Source organism: Bombus vancouverensis, unplaced genomic scaffold (assembly GCF_051014615.1).
Source record: "Bombus vancouverensis nearcticus unplaced genomic scaffold, iyBomVanc1_principal scaffold0043, whole genome shotgun sequence".
Classification (NCBI taxonomy): Eukaryota; Metazoa; Arthropoda; class Insecta; order Hymenoptera; family Apidae; genus Bombus; species Bombus vancouverensis.
The window spans coordinates 87,676-110,297 of NW_027468934.1; the positions used below are offsets into that span (position 1 = coordinate 87,676).

The 22,622-nt window shown below is 40.2% G+C and overlaps 1 pseudogene; it reads left to right on the forward strand.

The window, feature by feature from the left end:
* The first annotated feature begins 6,147 nt into the window (after positions 1-6,147).
* LOC117165539 (GTPase-activating Rap/Ran-GAP domain-like protein 3) lies at positions 6,148-21,693 on the forward strand (annotated as a pseudogene).
* Positions 21,694-22,622: the final 929 nt, after the last annotated feature.

The following is a 22,622-nucleotide window of genomic DNA, read 5'->3' on the forward strand; positions in this document are numbered from 1 at the left end:
GTTAAAGCTATTATTGTTAAGATTTCTATGTTTCAAACTGTCTACACGAAGCTATCGTTAAATTATCAAGGATTCTACATTATGAATTACATTGAAACAATAAAATAATTTGTTACAAGTTCGTTTGAAATAAGAGAATGATTTCATATATTTGAATGAAAAAAAGTGATTTGTTTAATCGTATTTACTTTCATTTTAATATTCCAAATAATTACGAAACGATCTATTATGAAATATGTATCAAGTATATTTTAAAGTAGACATAAATTGTATATCAAATGTTACCCATGCTCGAATAAAAAGGCAATAGAACCGTTCATACACAGCTGTCTTAGTTAAAATAAATTAAACGTTACCAGATTTCCATGAAAATTCATCAGACTGATCGTTGATCGTCGTTGCGTCCATATATTAATATTCCTGTTACTTCTATATTATCCCCGCCATCGATCGATAACCTGCACAAAAACAAACTAGAAATGTATAAAATAATTACATGAAAATACGATCAAACGATCAATAACGATTTTATTACGAAAGCTTACGATACAAGCTACCGGTAACAGTATCATTTTGTAACTAGACGATTAAAGAGAGATACAAACAAAAAATTTCAGAAAACCACCTAATTTCATTATCTGAATGTTCGACAAATCGTTAAATAAACGTGGATTGATTAAACGATATTAATAACGAGATATAAACGATAGTAAAAAATATAGTAATGACAGTAATGAAGAAGTGACGCCGCTAATAGGTTAGAATAGGTTACAAACCTGACGCAACGTGATCCATGTTATCGATAGAAAAGAAGACGACTGAATGGACTCGTCGCACCTTAGTTTCGCTGAGCAGCTTCCAAAGTGGCGTAGTGGGAAGGATGACGGAGATACAAGCAGATACGGAAAGTCAAACGATCTACACAAAACGATCTTACACGAATCTTTCCAAATTTCAAACAAAGGATACATCGCGCAATATCTATATCTCACACAATGATTACATCTATCTTTATAAACATCGTACTGTAAGATCGAAAAATAAGGATAGAAATTTTTTTTCGCTTACTTACAATTTATTAATATTAAACTGAATATACAGATATAAATTGGACAGAGAACGATATTTATTTAACGGAACTAAATGCAATACTCGTATCTATATCAAATAACTTTACAGTTATTTGATCACTCTCGTCACAACGAATCTAACACACACACTCTCTCTCTCTACAACTCTATCAATTCTCACGACTCTACTCTTCGACGACTCGAAACCTCTAACGACTCTACTCTTCAACGACTCGAAAGCTCTAACGACTCTACTCTTCAACGACTCAATTAGCTCTGCTCTTCGCCAATACAATCCTGCCCGGTCGTGCTCGCTCTTGTTCTCGTCCTCTCACACACACACACTTTTCGGCTCACATACTTTGGCCTCTCGATTCCTTGAAATATGAAACCGTATCTCTGTTTTGACACTGCTTATCCTTTCTCGCGTCGCTGTTACTAGGCGCTCTTGGATGTAAACAAACCACGAAAGACGACGTACACGGTGCTTTCTAATTTCAACCTATCTCTAATTCAAATCTATTCTACGATATTACAGTATGATAATTCGTAGCCCCACTGGTTTGCATTCGGCATCAAAGACACATTTGTCTAACCTGGGACGAGAGAAAGAAAATGAAGCTACTGACGCTGTATGTGCCCCTAAAAGTAGGCAGAAGCCAAAGAGAAACTGCAATCAATCGGAAAATCAAATAAAAATCACGGCACGAACGAACGAGTTTGCGATCTTTCGGAAGAATCAATGGACGCGTGTTTCAGCAGAAAAAGAGAATAGAATTTTAATTTTCCTTGCAAGGTGGATAAGTATCATTGTACACGATGAGCTCACAATGCTCTTAACATAGACTAACCTATCTTACGAATAATTAAGGCTAAAACGCACGCATTCCACGGTGTCTCACGGCGTATGTATTGAAATTTATCAATTAGAATAGGTACAGCATGTTGTTCCAAATAATTATACCTCAACATTGAACTTATCGTCGAAGAAACGAAACCATGCGACTTACCAATGGTAGCACGCATCAATGGATGATGAAAACTGGTTGGCTTTGATCTAAATTGCACTTGCTCCCTTGATTCCATGAATACATTCTATGAATAAATTGATATAAATGAATAGAGTAATTATCATAAATTATTAGTTTAACTGTAGGTAAGGAAATAATTAGGAGAGATAAATGATTTTCGATATCTTACGATTGGTATAAAGGAAACTAGAATGCTTTTGCAAAAATATCTTAACCGCAGAGAGAATTGTTTTATCAAATGGCCGTCATTGAACGCTTGGATCGATTGATTAGGACGGAGTATTTAACGCCACCCTTCGGTGCAAACAATAACTGTATACGCCGAAGGTAAAGAATATGAACTAAACCACCGAGCTTACTCAATGAATAAACCAAACTATCGTTCATCATGCATCTAAAGTAGTAAGTAATAATAATATACATAGTATCTGATTATTAATATATACGTATTGTTATTGGCAACGAAAATGTTTAACAAAATAGCAACTTGCAAATCAAGTATGCATACATATATCTAATATTTTTATATTCCAGATTAAACAAATTATACCCTGAAGCGCAATCTTATTTCGATGTTATCTCCAATTATTCTCCGATATTAATTGGCTAATTAATACATAGAACTATATTCGCAAAAACAACACCATAATACCTGCTATTACAGTAACAAGTACAGTATCAATTAACTAGAGTAAGGGAAAAAATGAAAGAAATGGGCAGAAGAAAATATCCGTATTATTCGTTATCATAACTCGTTTGAAGCAGTCGACTAAAGTGGAAAATTGTTCGAAAATAATTTATTTGATCTTATAACTTAAAGTTAGTTTGTTTCTATGTTATTTTAAAAATAAACATAATAAAACAGTTAAAATGTTGGTTTCAAGCTCGTTCGGCTTATTGGGCTTATTAATAATAAAATAAGCAATATCGCATATTTATAACATTGTATATTTTGCCGAATATAATTAAAAAGATGTAATCTAGATAGAAAATTATTTCATCTAATAATTTGTATACTTTGGATTATTTCGATATTTTTGCATATTATATACGTTCTATGGATCGCTTCGCTTTTAGATCTGTCGTAAGTGCAGAAGAATCTCGCGCTACAATGCCTTAAGAATTATACTATGCGAATTATATTATTGACAAAGTAAATAGATGTTTTTAAAAATGTTATTTCCACATAGCATAGCATAGCATAGCATAGCATAGCATAGCATAGCATAGCATAGCATAGCATAGCATAGCGTAGCGTAGCGTAGCGTAGCGTAGCGTAGCATAGCGTAGCATAGCATAGCATAGCATAGCATAGCATAGCATAGCATAGCATAGCATAGTATAGTATAGTATAGTATAGTATAGTATAGTATTGTATAGTAGTAGCGGTATAATTTTTAAGCAACTTTTTTAATTCAATCTATATGTAATGCTGGAAAAATGTGCAAAGCGCAGAATTCGAGGAGGATAAAAAGTTTGGCTGATATAATACGCGAGGGTGAGAGCGCGTTGCGGTGCGGCGTCGCCGCGTCGCCGCGCCGTCACGTAGGTCGGTTGGTAGGGTAGAAGGAGACAGGCGAATGTATAGAGAGAGCACGCACGTACAGGTCGCGAACAGGAAAGGAACGAAGCCACCGCGATAAGACTGAAAGCATACGAGATAGATCTCGGTTGAGAGGGGCGGAGGGCGTCAGAGGAGGGTCACGAAAGAGAGCCAATGAGCTCGACGACGTGGCGCCAGTCGTCGAGTCGCCGTGTTAGTAAGAGTACTTGCTCTCTGATCGTGACTCGCTGCATCCTCGTTCGGAAAGGGTCGTGTCCTGACTCTGTCAATAGGGGTTGGAGACCCGTGGCAAATTCTTCGATTTTTCATCCATCCGATACTCGATCGATTCGTCACAATTTATCGATTTCGTGCTTACCGACGCGGTAACGTCACTGCTACCGTGTGTTATCGTTTCACTCGCGTTTTCTATCCGCGCCTTTTCGTTTTTCTTTTTCCCATCGATACGATACGTAGGCTGAATCGACGACGGCCGAGATCAAGGTCGTCCGGACCCGAACTCGACGACAGTGGCTATGTGCAGCTATTACGCTCGAACGAACCGTTGATCGTCGATGATCGACCGTGAGAATCATCGATAAAGAAACTGTTTGGTGGCTATGTGACGGGTATGAGGCTGTAAGAAAGCCTTTCCATTGGAAGATAATGTGAGATCGATTCGTTTTAGAGTCGTTCGACGATCAAATAATGGTGACGGTGGTCGCAATGCGACGAAAAGGGCATCGTAAAATAGGTAATGAAAACGATTGCCCGAAGATCTTGGCACTTTTCGCAGTGTGAACGAAACTGCATAGAACGTTACGAAATTCGTAAACGAAAGATTTGAATTTTTGTGTATTTAACCAACGAGTATATGCCCGTTTGATACTTTGAAGATTTTTTTTACGAGAAAGGGGAGAAAAAACGAAGGGATCGACGCTTTGTTGTTGCAAGACGATCGATATTTTTGCGAATTATACGGTGTCATTTGAAATAGTTGGGAAATTAATAACGAAAAGTGAAAATTATTGATATCGATATCGTGAATATCGAAGTAATATCGTTCCTTAAAACGTTCTTTCTTCGTTCGTTCTTAAAACACGCGTACGACTCTATCGTTGATAACGATCGATAAATAAAATTAATCGAATTGAAAATGAAATTTTTTACAGTCAAGCGAACGCTCGATCGGGTTGAGGAAGTGGAAAGGCAGAAATTATATTAACCGATTCAGCATCGAATATCTTTTAGACTGTGAGAAGAAGATCTCTCTTGTCAATTATCGATAATAGAAGTACATTTTTTTTATCTCTCTTACTTTCCTACATCGAATAATCGGACGCATTTTTTTTGTGGAGGTGGAGGAGGAGGAGGAGGGCGCTTACAATCCAGGCGCGATAACCGAGCTTCAACGTGCCAAAGCTGAGTGAAAGGGAGAGAGAGAGAGAGAGGAAGAGAAGTCTGATTATTAAAATCAACCTATCGACTGCCGCTTCGTTCAACGTGAAAGATCTGGTTAAGCAAAAAGTGAGAGGAAAGCAAAGGCAAAGGGACTCGGTCAGTGTCGTCGGTACTCTTTTCCATTATGTAGCCACGATCTTCAAAAGGGTTAGAGACCTGCGGAACAGGGAAACTCGGTCAATGATATCGATGTCCGCGCGCGTCCGACAGCCAGCATGTTTAAAAAAGGTCAAAACCTCGAAGCTTTCAACGGATAACTAGCGATGGTATCAAGTTCGTTATATACTCGGAGATCTCTGTTTAAGGCTGTAGTTTAGACTGTTATCCAGATTTCTTGTTACATTTGCTACTTTTGCTACTACTTTGCTACTTTTGTTCGGAATTGTCGCATCTTTCGCCCTCGAGCGATTTTCGAGCTACGTATATACAAAATTCAGCATCTACGTATAAATCGGAATGAAATGTAAAACTCGCTAACGCTCGCTTTGTAGCGTTCGAATTCGTTTTTGGAAAATAAATTTCTCGCTGTCGTATGAAAATACATACGACTAAACGAGTAAAGATACGAAACTTTGTATATTCGAGCGCAATTAAATAGTAATAAAATAGTAAATGCTGTAATACTTAGAAGGACGTACAAATACTTTTCGTAGCCGTTGCAACAGTTGGTGGCTACAGTTACGCTGGCCAAGTATTGGAATTCGTTGTAGCTCTTAATGAGGATGAACCGAGAAATTATTATAATTATGCGAACGGAATACTGGCCGTGGTAAGGTGTTGACAGAGTAATTCCGACTCTGTTTCTGGAAATACGGATTCGAGGCGCGGGAATTCGAATCTGGTTATCGGTCGACCTTCTCTTTCTTTCTAATTAAATAATGAAATTTCGGAAACGATCCTCGAATCGGATCGATTCGACATCTCTGAACAATGTATTCGTTTATCCGTTTGCCCTCTGCTCGGTATTTTGTACGCTCTTACAAAAAGTATTTACATTCTACGACATCGATACGAAGATAATATCTTGACTGGCTGATTTTAGTAAACGAGACGAAGCAAAGAAGAAACTAGAATTCAGAAATTAACAAACGTTCTTTTTCCTTTGCAAATGGTAAATCTACGATCTTCTTAGCGTAAATCGGTGGTTAAGTTGGTATTGTTCGTCGTTGAACATAGTAATCGTTTGTAACGTATCTAATACAGCGATCGATTTGAAAGAGGCAAAGAACGTAACAGAGCTACGGGGGAAGCTACGGTATCGACGTATTATCGGAAGGTTGCAGTGTGCAAAGTTTTCGCACACGACGAAAGTGTACGACGTGCTTTCTACGATTTTCTGTCGTTACTGTGGCTTTGGTAGGAAAATGACGCTGTACACGTTAATATCTCGCGTATAATAAGACGGACGTTTTTTACCGGATCGGATTAAAGGTGAACATTTCGAGTAGAAGAAAGGTGCTGTTTCGAGCAATTACGAGATCGTGGAAACGGAAACGGAAACTGTGCATCGGTAAAGATGGCGGGAAAACTATTTAAAGGGGGAAATTAAAGAGGAAAGGGAAGAGAGAGTGGAAAGATGTTGTGCTTGGACATAAAGCTGGTGTCTCGTTTGCGAGGAGTCTCGTTGACGAGCGGCTCGTCGACGAACGTGTCGGCAGTCTCGTTGCCGGTGAGCTCGACCTCGTCGACGACCGTCGGCATAGAGAAGGAGAATTTCTCGAGCAAGCGAAGCAAAGGGGGAAGGGAGAGTTGCGCTGGAAATGGGAATTCGGTGACGGAAAGCGACGGCGACGAAGAGACGTTGCCTGCTTCTCGGACGATCCAGAGGAACAGGTCGAGATCGGTTTGCGTGCCTGCCTTGTCGTCTGCTGCTCGTTGCGCGCATCTTCACCGACGATCCAGCCATCATGCGTACGTTTCTTTAAACATGGTCTATTATCGTTGTGTCGGAAAACGGCTGAGCGATATGCGAGTTTGCGATACGATATAGCAGTTATAACGCGTGTCGTATAGTAACGCGCGCTATTTTATATATTCGATATATTGGGTTTGCCGCTACGAGGCGTTCGAAGTAACCGGTTCGATGAAAACACGCATGAAAACACGCATGAAAACACGCATGAAAACACGCATGAAAACACGAAGAACGATTGGAAAGCGGAAAAACGCGAGGCGAAAATCTCGTTGCGGATAAATTCTCGTTGGAAACTTCCTTCGCTGCTCTGCTAACCATTTATCATCGCTTGCGATTCTACGCATCGCTATTGCATCGAATGAGACGGCGACGCGTATCGCTCGTATCGCTATACGAGTACGAACGTAATTCGCGCTGTGTCGAAGGTCATTGCTAGAATCGAGGTATATATATACCATATCGTACGCTATGGCTAAGATCGTACACAGAGTTTAGGTCTAAAACTCCTAAAATACCCGCGAGAAGATACGAGGACAAACGGCAAAAGGCTGAAAAATTGTCCACTCCGGATACTATAGTTTATCCTTTGAATTTTCCTTACCTTTTCGGACCTAATAATTTCTCCGAGTTACCTGTTTCCATATTTTTAATCGTTTGTTCTTTTAGAGATACGCGTCAACGACGATCGTATCGACGCGTAAACGCGACAAAGTCGGACGGATACGCAAAATTGGACGGATGTATTGGATAGAGCAGTGTTTAGGGGCTGGTTGTAGTTTGCTACTGGTTCGACGATCGTCAACCGATCGCGGTTATACGCTTTGGTAATCGATGAACCTTGCTATAGAGATTCACTCGCCACTCTGAATTCGACTAGAAACAAGAGCAACGACACTATTAGAGAAACTATTATTCGATGGTTCGGATATCGTGGAAAGTTTTAACGAGCACCGGCAAATCGTACAGCAGAATTATTTGGATAACTCGGGTGAAAAATAATTGCGACCGAGTGTCTGCCGTAAAGAAAGAATTTCATCGGGAAACGTGTGGTTCGTTTCTTAGGGGCCTCGTTAACCCAGATTTTTTGCTGGGAAAGAAGCAATAAACACGGGCAGGAAGCTGGGCAAAAGAGACCGCGACCGTTTCTTCGTTTCGTCGTGGCCGCGTAGAACGTTAAACGCGTATTGTAATATCGTAGAATAGCTTTGATTGGAGATCGGCTGAAATTAGAAAACACCGTGTACGTCGTCTTTCGTGGTTTGTTTACATCCAAGAGCGCCTAGTAACAGCGACACGAGAAAGGATAAGCAGCGTCAAAACAGTGGTACGGTTTCATATTTCAAGGAGTGGCAATCGAGAGGCCAGAGTATGTGAGCCGAAAAGTGTGTATGTGTGTGAGAGGACGAGAGCAAGAGCGAGCACGACCGGGCAGGAGTGTATTGGCGAAGATCAGAGCTAATTGAGTCGTCGAAGAGTAGAGTCGTTAGAGGTTTCGAGTCGTCGAAGAGTAGAGTCGTGAGAATTGATAGAGTTGTTAGAGAGAGAGAGTGTGTGTGTTAGATTCGTTGTGACGAGAGTGATCAAATAACTGTAAAGTTATTTGATATAGATACGAGTATTGCATTTAGTTTCCGTTAAATAAATATCGTTCTCTGTCCAATTTATATTTGTATATTCAATTTAATATTAATAAATTGTAAGTAATCGGAAAAAAAATTTTCTATCCTTATTTTTCGATATTACAGTATGATATTTTCAGATGCAGCACGGATGCCATTTCGAGGCGGGGTGTCCTCTCCAGGCGATATTACGGCAGCGTGGAAATGGTGAGTTTGGAAAGCAGCGCGGTGGTCATTTGTATGGAGAGTGGGCGATTGAAAATCGACTTGATATAGATGTGCGCGCCGAGAGAATTTGGCAGTAACGCGTAATACGCGAGACATGGTACGCGAGACTATTTTTAAAATAGTTTTTCGTGCACGCGTTCCGAAAGGAAGAAAGGCGCGCGCAACGATAGCGCCGAGAAAGGGGACGGTCTATCTGTTTCTCGTCTCCTTTTCCTTTTTCCGTGTGTCGTCGGAGGAGATTCGCACGGTCTCGCTAACCTTAGTCTCTCGATATGGTGCGTTTCAGCTGCCACAAATGGAGCAAGACGGGTCCGACAATGGAAGAAGATTTCGAGTGGAGAACGGTGATTCGCCGGGCGAGAAAGAAGAAGTAAGAGATCGGTAATTATACGAATCCGTTTGCTTTTTAACTGGTTCTCTCAACTTGATAAAATTCCTTCTTCTTTGTTACGGCGGCATGTTAGTTTCAACGACGTACAAAATACTCGTTAACGCGTTGGAAATATTCGAAGAACGAGCAAACTCGTAAATATCCAGAAACCGGATATGCCATATTGAAACCGGATATTGTTTAATTTTCATTTTTTATCGAGAAGCGAGTACCATCCATCCATCCGCGTACCATGGACGACTGATCGTCGTGGTGCTTTTCAACGAACCATATATAAGTTATCGTTAACGAATTGAGATAAGATCGGTGGGAGTACCGGCTTCGCAGATAATTCGATAAAACGATGCTGGAATGCGTTTACTTTGATTATTCGTGGACGATGCGCGACAAAGGTATTCGTCGCTGTAACTGACTATGTAAATGGTTTCTAAAAGGCACTTGTTTATTAGCGATCCTAATTCGTTCGATGTAATGCGATGTAATTCTGTACAGTTAGATAATTAATTAGTAAGGTAGAAATTAGGCATGAAACACGCGATATTCCTGCTTTCCGCTTTCCACTTGCGCCGCTTCTTTCCCCTCGTTTAACAGAAAATTTGATTACGTCCGTGGCGAAACTGATTTTGCACGTGTGCAGATGTTCGGATCACCGAATACGCCGATATTGGAAAATCCAGAGTACCAAACGCGCTGGTACTTCAAATACTTTCTCGGAAAACATGAGTAAAGAACATGCTGTTATGTTATACGAGTCTTTTAGAGTATCAGTGTACGTATATTCGATATACATGTACAGGATAAGAGGAACGACGGATGAACAATATCCTATTCAAGCGTTTTTCAAGCAATATCCTATTCTTTTATTTTGGATTTAGCTCGATCCGTTCTCGTCCGACAGTCTTTTACGTTTATTATCGTAAAAAATTCGTTATCCGTATAATTTCTTACTTTACTTACTTACTTACTTACTTATACGTATATCGAAAATATTTGTCACTCGATGAAAAATTGGTTTACAGTGCATCAAAATTACGTTGCCGCGGACCAAGAAAGGAATCCCTTGTTTCTATCGGTGGTGACGAGCGAAGTCAGCGATCAAAGCGTGCCGCATTACAGAGTTATTTTATGGAGAAAAACTGTGAGTATCCGCCTGTACCTCTACGTACCTCTACGACAACTACTGCAACTTGTCAGATACTTTTCTATTCGAAATGAACGATGATTTGATCGAAACTAATGAAAAAATAAAACGTAAACGTAAATATCGGCGATAAGACGATAAAAGTAAATTATAGAAAATAAGAAAGACTAAATTTACCGCGGAGCTGACCGTTTCCAACATCGTACTTTGACGAACCATATGTTTTTCGTGTACCGGGTTTCGCGTACAGCTGATCGCGTTTCGTCGTTTTAAAGATTATTCGATGGACGAGTAACGAACGAATCGCGGAATAAATTGACGATCCCTGTGTGCAATTATCTTGGACAGAAATCGAAAGCGATAAAAAGTTAGGCGTCGGTACGCTTGCTACGAATGAATTTCTAAAAGCAGATTTCTACGTGAAAAATGCCAACGCACTTGCACGCTATACCCATGTATAGTTATATATAGAAGAAGTATCGGCACATAGCCTTATCTCGCAACGAAGGATACCGTTATCTACTTATCGCGTTCTCCGCGTTTCATTTTCATAGAACGAAACGCACGAAAGTCTACCGCTAAATGCTAGAGAATCGAACGTTCTTGCGAATCTCTCGAGAATCGATTGATTAGTAGGTGAACGGTAGAACGAACCGTTTTATCACTAAACAGTGTCGATACTGTGACTTTTTATAGCCACACTTTTTCTTCGGATGTTATTACGTATTAAAAGACACTATGTAAGAGAAAGGCGAGGCAAAAAAAAGTTTACAGCGATCGATGAATGAAAGAGTAACGAATTTAGGGCGCACAGAAGATATCGCTGCCATACTCTGCGAACAAAACGATGACGATCAGGCAGATCTTGAGGTACGGACTTGCTTACTGCTCGTTGATTGCTAATTTTCTTCGGTTAAATTAAAATTAAGTCAAGTTGAAGTAACTAATTGGTAAAATTTCAGCAATTTCTTTGGTCTTGAGAAACTCGATAAGGCTCCGCGCGAGGTTTTCAAAAGGTAAGTGGCCAATCCTGCGATTAACTTAATAAGAAACAGCTTTTCCGTCTTTATTTCTACAAGTGTGTGTGTGTGTGGGAAAACGGCAGAAACCGTACGAAATTGCGAGAAACTGTAGGAAATCGTAAGAAGGAGACGGTGGAGTTGAACTTTTGGAAATTTTTGCATCGCAGGATCTGCTGTTGCTGGAAGAGCAAGAGGGTTCCGTCAACTTCAAGTTTGGCGTGATATACGCGAAGAAAGGGCAAACGACCGACGACGAAATGCTATCCAACGGTAAGCGGAGGAAAAGTTTCGATTGAAATTTAACCAAGACGAATCGACCAACCCTTGAAACTTGGACGACTATGCGGAAGAACGGCGGTCGCTTTCGCTTAAAGCGTACGTTCCACCTATTACGACCGTTTTAACCGTTTCGATCGTTTCAAGCATTTTAACCGTCGTACGAAAAAGTAGCTTCTCGCGAGTCTATAGCACTGTTACGCGAGCAATTTTTCACCGCCTTGTATCCGTTTCATAGCGAGTTTCAAGTTTTAGAAAAATACAATTCCAACGTTGATTCGTAATTCGTCTCGATACGCGATCTGTTCGCTCGGTTTACAGAGAAGGGTAGTCCAGATTTTGACAAGTTCCTGGAAATTGTGGGCGAGAGGATAGAACTGAAGAATTGGGACAAGTATCGAGATGGTTTAGACGTAAAAGGTACCGTTCTTATTTCCGTTTCTATGTAGTTAGTAGGTGGTAGTTATGGTTTGAACATATGGTCGACGGTAAGGTAAACGCTAGTTTTTCATGTTCGTTTGTCGTCGTTGTTATTTTTTCTTCGTGTTGTATTTTTTTCGAGTTTCTTCTTCAAAGTGCGAACTCTCTCTGAACGTTTGCAGGCGACATGACTCGCAACGAGAGTTATTATACGGTGTACGCGGGACACGAAGTGATGTACCATGTGAGTACGATGCTTCCCTATTCGAAGGACAACCCGCAACAATTGGAGAGAAAGCGACACATCGGTAACGATATCGTTAACATCATTTACACGGATGACTCGAACGCCATAGACACTTTCAACCCAAACTGCATCAAAAGTCAATTTACCCGTAAGTCGATACGCCATTTATCTACATTTTTTCGATCTAGGCTGAGTTTCTAATATCATTTTTAATCGATCGGTAAGATAAGGAGGAAAGAACAAAGTAAGATAAAAATATAAATACGTCTATCCGTGTAGGCAAGAGCTGCGATCTTTTCGGATATAACCGATATAACCGCGATATAACCGAATCGTGTGGAGAAATGTTTCGAACGAGAGCGAAACGATTGGTTTCGAGGTCGAGGGAGACGTTAGTCGACGTAATTGTCATTTTGACGAGCTAATGCCTGGTCGCAGCTCCTAAGAATCCCGTAATATAACGACGGTTACATAACGATATACCGTAGACGATACCATTTTTACCGTAAATAACCTGACCCACCGACCGGCCGGCTGCAAAGTCGCAGACCTGTTTGTCGGTTCTGCTACAACGGGCGATGCGCGGCGCAAATTTGCAGCTGGTGGTCGACGAGTTCGCACCTTTGCGAACAATGTGTCGGCCCATTCTCGCAAATACACGCCACTTTTGCGGAGAAAACTCTTTCTTCCAACGTCTTCTTTCACCATCTTCTTGTATATTTTCCTAAGGATAAACAAGATCGTTAATTCGACGTTCACGCGATACATTTACAAATACAGACGTGTTTGCCGTGGTATCGGCCGAAGAAAACGGCAAAGGATGGCGCGTGGCCATTTACTGCGACGAAAACGTTCCTCTGTTTGGCCCGAGCCTTCCATGCCCGCCTGTGTTCGAGGACCCGTACACCCTGCGAGAATTTCTTCTCGTCAAGTTAATAAACGGCGAGAAAGCCACGTTCAACACGCCAACGTTCGCTCAAAAAAGGGAAAGGACCCTGGACGCTCTTCTTCGGGATATGTATCAAGAACACTCGCAGGAGAGCAAGAGCAACGTAAGTCTAATCGATCAATCATATTTATATGCATTTCCTCTCGCTTTTAGATCCTTCTTTGATAAAGTTGCTCTTAGTTCCGACAGTATTATCGGCACCTGTGTACTCGTTGTTATCCAGTATCGAACATCTCTGTATTTATACGTGCTTGCGGTATTATTCGTTGTTATTAATAAAACACGGTTTTTCTGTTATTTGTTCGAGTAATGCGTTTCGATTCGTTCGTTATCGCATCTATAATATTCTTCGTGTTGAAAATTCGTCAGACGACCTGTAGCTAGAAAGCCAAATTAGGGAAATCCGAATTAGAAGGCATGTAAGAAATACTAGAATACTTTGGATAAAATGCTGAAAGATTCGGTCCAGCTGCCTTTAATTAGTACGCTGTTTGTAATTGCAATCGCGAGTATTTATCAGGAGTATTTATCGCGAATTCGTTCGTCTACGCGGATAAAACTACTCGAAATACAATATTTACACAAGCTTCGACGCGTTTTCTTGTACGTAGGCGTTATTCGACCAAAGCTATCGCACGATAACGAGTACGTAAAAGATGATACAACGTGAATTCTGGCTTCAAGCGTCTCTTTTAATAGCGCGTTGCCGTTTTTTGCGTTGCGACATTTCGTCGACGACGTCTCGAACAACGCGCTATCGGAGAACGCGATCGGAGCACGGACAAGCGATAAAATGATCGTGAAAACGGTAAATTGCCACTTTTCTCCGCCTTTGCACGAATTTCCGAACCGCCCGCGTCGCCTGGCGAGCAACGAAAACTGTACTAGCTGTATGTATTAACTGTTGGCGGCACACTCTCCCCGTAGAAAGGAAAATCGATGAAATTTTCGCAGAGTATGTTAAACCGACGAGCATTGTCGGATGTCGTGGAGGCTCCAGGTCGACGTCGCGAGGAGACCCGTGCCGTGGAGATGGTGCGCGTCGGACAGGCCCTGAAACTCGAAGCGATCGTCAGAGGTTTGGCGCCAACTTCCTTGGCCACTGCTGGTCCTTTGAAGCCTAGACCGTGGGAGCCGAGGTGTATCTATCCGGATTTCCCGCACGAAGTCGTATGCGGCGACGTTTGGCTGGATAACAAGCTGATCTTGGCTACCGAGAATGGAACTTTTCTGATCGAAGGTGAATCGAGCATTATCAAAACCTTATTTTACCATTACAGGGAATATTTTCGAAAATACGTCTTCTCTTACAAATTGTGCGAAACTGTACAATCAGAAAATTGATTTATTTATTAAGCGAAAACCTCGTTAGCATAAAGGAAGAAAGGAAAGAAAGAAAGAAGATGACGCGTGTATGAAATAACAATATGAAATATATGAAATAATAAAATATATAAAAGGAGAGCACGCTTTCCTTCGTCGAGGACAGAGAAAACCGATGCTCTCTCTCTCTCTCTCTCTGTTCCTAACTACGAAATTACAAAACGCAAGAACCTTCCAATGCATTTTCTGTTTCAGACAGTTTATCGCACAGACTGATCTTCGACGAGTCCGTGCAAATTAAACAGCTAGACGTGGTCGAGCAACACGGAATATTGTTGTTTCGAGCCGGTGATAAAGGCAAAGATAGCAACGTGTACGTTTTTCGTCTAAGAGAATTCGAGAATAGCACGACGAGTAGGTCTGCCGAAATTGCAAACGATCGTGAAGACGATCAAGAGTGCGAAGACAATGGCGACGAGGACGATGCGGACGACGACGGCGACGAAAGCGAAGAAAACGATTGCGACAATTTCACGCGAGCCACTACAAAATTTAAGCCCTTGATTCGTCGTACTCGTGTTCGTGTTCGTCCCTTGGCTGTTAGAGGACGAGCGCATATAAAGGAAAGAAGACTACCTAGAACTCGGGGCTGCCATTTATACACCGTTACTATGCCTGGTGGCTCTCATTTGCGCATGGTATGTACCGAACAAGAGAAAAGGAAAAAGGAGAGAGAAAAAGAATAGACGACAGTGGCTTTTCCAATTTTTCCCAAGAATTGAAATTGTCGAGTGGAGAGAGTTGATCGTTTCGTACGAGCAACTTTTATATACATTTTTCCTCTTATTTCGATTTATCGTTTTAACCGAACGTACGCAGTACGTAGCGCGTATGTTTATAAAATAGACTGTATTTGGACAATCGACTCGAGACGACGAAAAACGTTGCTGTCAAGGAAAGGTCAGTGGCGGCTTAATTTTTCGAGTTGTTGACAATTTACGTAATTTCTCGAGTAAAAACCGCTGTACAGATGTAACTCGCGTGGATCGGCTGACGCAAAGCAATCGTGTTTGTAACGTGTAAACAGACGCGAAAAACGATCGTTGCTTCGCGTTGCTGAAATATTTAAAGAAATTATTTTCGAATTAGCGCTTATACTTGAATCGATTCTTCTTATGTAATTTTGCTTATTTAAGCTTTGTTTGCACATGGAAGCTACATCCGCTACACTGCTGCGTATATTTATATCCGATAAATATATCCGATATATATTGATTAAAAGCTCGATAATTTACGATCTTGCTGTCGAAGCTTTGGCTGTTCGTATAAAGATGAGTTTTTCTTTGTTTTTTAACGTAATACGCGTATTGGGATCGCAAACGCTTGAAAATCGCTTGGAACACGATTCGAAGCTGAAAATATCTGGATCGTATGGCGAGTAGTAAGTCGCGAAAGTTTAAATGTGTTTCGTAGGCGAGTGTTTTCCATTGCTTTTGTCGAAACAGCGTATCATCGGACTCGGAATTGTCGTAAAAATACTAAAAGATTCCAGACTCCGATCGAATTCGAATCGTCTGCCAATTTATCTGATATATATATATATATATATATGTCGGAGATGAAATGAAAACCGGAGCCTTCCCTATGCAATTTTGAGGAAGCCTTTTAATGCTTTAGCCCAGATCTTATCATAACTGTAATTAAGTAATTGTCATCTGTAATTGTTTGACATTTGTGAAAAGCGAAAGTGGGTTCGAGGTGACAACTGGTCGCTGAACGTAGCCACGGTCACGGGATAAACGTTTTGCCTGACGAAGGTGTGGATCGGTTGTATTGTTCTCCCTAGAAATCACATAGAATTGTACTTTAGAGATGTCGATATAATGGGACACACGTTGTATGAGGAATCAATCTCCAGACAGAAACTGCCTAGCAACGGCGTTTGGATCTTTCTCGATGTTTCCAAGGAGTATATAACAAACTTCTGACAGATATTGCCTAGCAACAACGATTGGAACCTTCTCGATGTTTCCAGCGAGAATATAACAAACAAATGCAGTCGGATTACGAAAAAGATTTGAATCAGAGAGGCATTCGTGTGATCGCCTTGGAAAGTGATACATCGAGTAATTTTTCCGAGTGATTCGGCAAACGTATTTTTTTTGTGTCATAAAATTGTTTAAAGTTTTCCCGTTGACCGTGGATTCGTTTGAACCCCGGATCATTGTTTATAGCGTAAATTAAATTCAATATTTGTAAATTTATCAATCGTTAATTTTCATTATTCGTTAAATTAGTAAATCGTAAGATATATTATTCGTTTCTTTTATTGTTCGATAAAACTTATTATTCTTTAATCTAATTAATAATTTAATTTATCATTTGTTAATCAATCATATCATTTATAAAAATTCATTATTCATAATATTTGTAAAACCTTGTTTATTCGTGTAAATATATTCTCTGTTTTGTAAAACAATGGCTAATTCAAACGAAGAATCGTTACGCGCCTTAAATCCTAATGTTAACCCGACATATATATATATATTCTATCAGGATTCCAAGATTTTCGGATCGCGTCGCTAAACATAGTATAGTATAGTATAGGTGCGTGTACGATGTATCAATGGCGATGGCATCGAGACCCTAGAATCTACCGGACCGAGTAAAAAGCAAATTTATCTAATCTTCCATTTGTCTAATAATTACTTGAACTACTCGTACGATAGTTATGTATATTTTTGTTAGTAGTAGTTTTGTTCGAGTAAATTATAAATATAGGAATTATAAATATAGGAAATATAGGAATAAATATAGGACGATAATAGAGAAATTCAGATTACCTTGGTAATTCGGATATCGTTTTTTATTTTATTTAGTGCGTAGCGGTCGGCCGACGTTTGATAGTTTTCCAATGGAAACATAGCGCCGCGTGGACCGCATGGTGTTCCGCTACGGACACAGACACCGTGGAAGGATTTTTGCATTTGAAGGAGTTGAACGCCAGCGAATCTCCGACGTTGGTAACGATAGTAGAAAATACAGATTCGAACAACGAATGGACGCTTTGCTGCGGTGTCCGACATCATTTTGAATTGATCTCAGCTTCTGGAAGCACGAGAATTCTTCACATCGAGGGAACACCGAAACCACACGTGGTGGCTGCTTTGGATCTCTGCGAAGACGAAGAACCCGAATTGTTACTCTGCTACAACAGTACGTATTTATATATGTATATAGTATAGAGGTTGGAGCAAACGCACCGCTATACGTTAAACCGATCGAACGTATCAAAGTCGTAAAGTAAAGTAAAAAACGTAAAGGTTCTTTGGCCTGTTGTACTTACTGTAGTATACTGGACGAAAGAGCGACGTAATACGAAAGTACAGTTGAAAATTGTAAACAGCCGAATAAAGGTGAAAAATGTAAATTTAAAGGTAGACAAAATTTAAAGATAGAAGGTCGTCGTTCGATTTCAACGATACGTCGTGCCTACGTATATCGATCTAGCTAAAAGTCGAATAAGAAGCGAAATGGGAAACCGAAGAATTTAATAAATATAATAAACGGTAGAATTATGGTTAAACGGAGGAAGAATTGGTGGCAGCGATGCAACAACGACGTGGTCGATCGATACTCGCTTACCTGCCTTTCTTACCGCAGATACGTGTCACTTTCAAAAACTCTTAGAAGAGAATACCGTAGCAACGGAATTCGATTTCAACTGGAATTCCGTTCCTGCGGCAATAGGTAACGTATCTTTGCATCTTTACGTTTCGTCGTTCTTTATTTTTCGATAATCCTTCGTGTCCCGATACAAACTTTCAGCCTGTGCCTTTCCCTACGTGATCGCCTTTACCAACGACACCATGGAGATACGATTGATAATCAATGGAAATTTGGTGCACACGATCGCCATGCCAAACCTGAATCTAATCACTTCGAAGCAAGACATCTTCTTCGCCACAACGGCTCCGGAATTTCTGCCTGGAAAATGCGAAAGAATTCGCCTGGACTCGAAACCCATGGACAAGGAAGAACCGGTTTCCAGTCCGCCTCCTTTCCCCCAATCTTCTACGTCTCGATCCAATCAGCAAAGTACGTGTCCGTCTTCTCCAAACCGATCGTCATTTTCTACTTATTCTACTTATTCTACATTTATCCTAATAGGATAATTTATTTTATTTATTTATTTATTTATTTATCTATTTATTTATTTAGAACGATATGTATACGGTATATATATATATAAAATACGCTTGCAGCGATAAACACGTTTACGCGCCAACACTGTGCCATTGCAATGCCAACAACTTGCTAAATCGAAAAGTCTAGAAAACCATGACGTACTATATCTGGCGTTATAGTATAGTATAGTAGCTAACGTTGATACGAGTAGGAAATCGATATAATCGAGAATAATTATCTTTTGCTTTCCATAGACAGTCAGGGCGACTGGAAGCCGATAAGAATCTACCAAATACCGTTGCAAACGTTATCGAGAAGTAGCTTGTCAACGTGCTCGCAACGACGCTGTGCCAGCCCTGCCGAGCCAGAAATCATCTCGGCGCCGCCGACCAGCGACAAGAGTTTCCTCAGCGTTGAGCCTCACAGAGCGTTGAGCAGATCGTGTAGCAGCAGTCCAACGCCATCGCCGACCAACGTGCTTCCGCCTCGACTCAGAAAATAGGCTGGATCGCTAGCGATCGCTAGCGACACTCGCTCCTTATTAAGTTAATCCCGTAACCTTTTCCATATCTAACCGATGAAAAATGCGCCATTTTCTTTTTAACGCGTTTCTTAATCGTTTCTTAGCTGTATAACGATAGATGTTTTTCCAATACTCTACGTCTTACGTTCTTGCTGCGTTTAGTAACTTACGTTTAAGTTACGATAAAGCGTAAAACGCAAGATAGGAAAAGCACGTGTCTTCGTAAATACGAAAATGTGATTTCTATTAGTACAAAAAGTTACATGGTTGATCGAGCGTGCCTGCTATTTATTAATAACGTCGTTGGTAATAATCGTCGTTGATTGGTTGCGAGTGCATGAGCGCCGACGGGTGAAACAAAATTTCCTTTAAACTCGAGCTTCGCGCACAACGTATAAACGACCTTCCTTCCGACAGATCGCAACTGCGATCACCTGAAGCTCGTGCCTCGATCCAATTGTAAAAGCGACAACGGATCGTGCACGATTCGGTGCGTTTCATCTGTAGCTAGAATTTACTGCCGTTGCAAAGAGCAATCGAGATAAAATACACGTACGCGCGCCGTTTCTTTCTCTTCTTTTACAATTAGACCGTTTAATTAACAGTTTTACAATTTTTATGCGAACCTGACTTTGTCCGCGTTAGCGTTTATTCGAACGTTGATCGAACCCAGATCAAATTTATGTTTCTATCGCGTTGGAAAAATGTTAGAGAAAGAGTTGGAAAAGTATCGGACGGCGGATATTTATGCATTTGTGAGAGATTTAGAATCGCGGAGATACGCAGCATGGGTAGGAGTGAGCGACAGGCAGAAATATTACAAATGCCAAAAGTAAATGCAAGTTAGAACGTGCCATCTTTGTTTTTCCTCGTTTCGCCTAAAATATCTAGTCGTATATATTATAATTATAGACGTATATACAGTATAATTTCCAAACAGTCTATACGATATGATTGCGACGTATCTTGAGAAATGAAAAAATGCCGGATAGCTTGTTTCGATCAAGGAGAGAGCGATACGACGCTTGTTGTAATTTAGCCACGTTCCTACAAAATTCACGCTTCGCGAGATACGTACAAGCACACACAAGCGTCCATCGATTCGATTCAACGTACGGAGAACGAAACGTACGTAAGTGTAGGAATTACTCTACAAACTGGTTTCTATATCATAAACGTAAACAACGAAAAAATATGTTTTTTAAATAAATCTATACGAACGTATTTGTTTTAACGACGTAGTATCCGAGGAAATAATTACACAGAGTGTCCCGTTTCAAGTTTCGCAGACTATAGCTATATTTGTCGTTATTCGTCAAACTATAGAAGCACAAAGCTTATCGGCTGTTTCAGTTTCTACGAAATTACGTCTACGACGCGATTTCGTTCGCTGCTCGTGAAAGAAGCGTTGATCTTGATAAGTTCTTGTCGCAAATACGAAAAATCACTCTATGCCTATATAATAATAATAATAATACTAATAATAATAACAATAACAATAGCAATGATAATAATAGGTAGAAGAATGTTTAGTACGAGACAAGGCACCGGATAAAAAGATGCCCCGATAGTACTAGCACGATGGTAATAAATAATAAATAATAACTAATAAATAATAAATAAAAGTAGAAACTGAAAAGAGAATGATACGAAATTTTACGTATAGTTAGATCTGATCGTAAAAAGTACGTGTAAAGGACTCGTGTAAATCGGTATATATGATAAATAGTACGTACAGTGTATTTTGACGGGTATTATATCCCGTAACATACAACAAGTTTGATTATTCTGTTAATGTTAGAACGTTAAAGCGTTATCTTAACGACAAAGTCGAAGAGTCTGCATAAATATCCGCAGTCCACGTGTTACTTTTATTCCTTTCTCGTCTTATTCGTATTTACTCGGCTTTAAATTTCGATCAAGGGTTATTTAAAAGCTGAACTCTTTACGGAGAACTGGAAAAATCAAAATGATATACGCGATCTAATTTAGCCGCTTTACGAGAATTATTTTACCGACTTATCAACTCGAGCGAACGAACGATAAAGAGCAAAGGATTCTCGTCGCTTTCAAAGGTTTTCCAAGGTCTACGCGCGAGTTGTACCAAGTTTTACGATTACTTTTACGCAATTCGTAGATAACTTATACGTCGATGGTCTCGTTCGATGGTTGTCGTGACGAATTACCTCTGCCGATAATTACAACAGGTACGATAGGAGCCACGGTTAATACGTAAAAGGATAATTAAAGAAAATGTACGCCGTTAAATCGCCTAGCGATTTCTATATGTATGTATTTACCGCAAATAAAAGGAAGATGATAACCTATTAAACGTTCATATTTAAACAGGAATTTGCTAATTATGCGATCCGATCGAACAACTTTTCTTCTGTAAGTAATTTTTCATTCGGACGGTATATGTATATTTGTCGTACAGTCGACCGACTGTCGAATCGAAGATGGACTCGTCGAATTATTATTATTGCAAACCGTATTGCCGACTGCATATTTATCTGGTTCAGCCTACGCTATGTTTATTTATTTATACGATATTAAAAATGATTATCGCGTTGATAAGTTTAAGATTAAGCTAGGTTGGCCTATGTGCGTCAAATGTACATAATCTGTCGTAACATAAAAATGTATTCGATGAATTTGATCCAAGCTTTTTACTACTTTACTCATATTTCTCTGTCGCTAACGTAATACGTCAGAGTCAGAGGAGGACAAAGTAAGGCCGAGCCCTTATAATCGTAGTATTATATGTACACGTACATTGTATCGTGTTTAACGCGTTTTAACACAGTTAAAATTCATTTCCTCGGAGACGTATCTTAACATCCTCTCTTTTTTTTTTATGACACTCTTCTTTTTCATCCTTGTGACGTAATTGGATTTGATTATAGAGCAATTTTAATGTTTTAATGTTTAATCTTTTAATGTTTCGAATGTTTTCAAATGTAATATTCCAATATAGATATAGATATATACACGCACAATTGGTACATTAACAGTGTTTGGTTACGCATCGCACCGATCCGTGGAAAGGACCTGGTTTTATTATTATTGCCGCGTTACAAGTGGTACTCGTATTGCTGAGCGCGATGCCGGGCGCATCGTAAAACTGCTACAGACCTCGAGGAATCTTTCTCGGACCGTACTCCAGCGGAGGGAGTTTCTTCGACGGCGAGGACAGTCTTCGTCTACCCTCGTTAACGGACGATCATCGCTCGGAAGCAGTTGATCGTTGCTATCAAACACGCGTTCTAGCCACG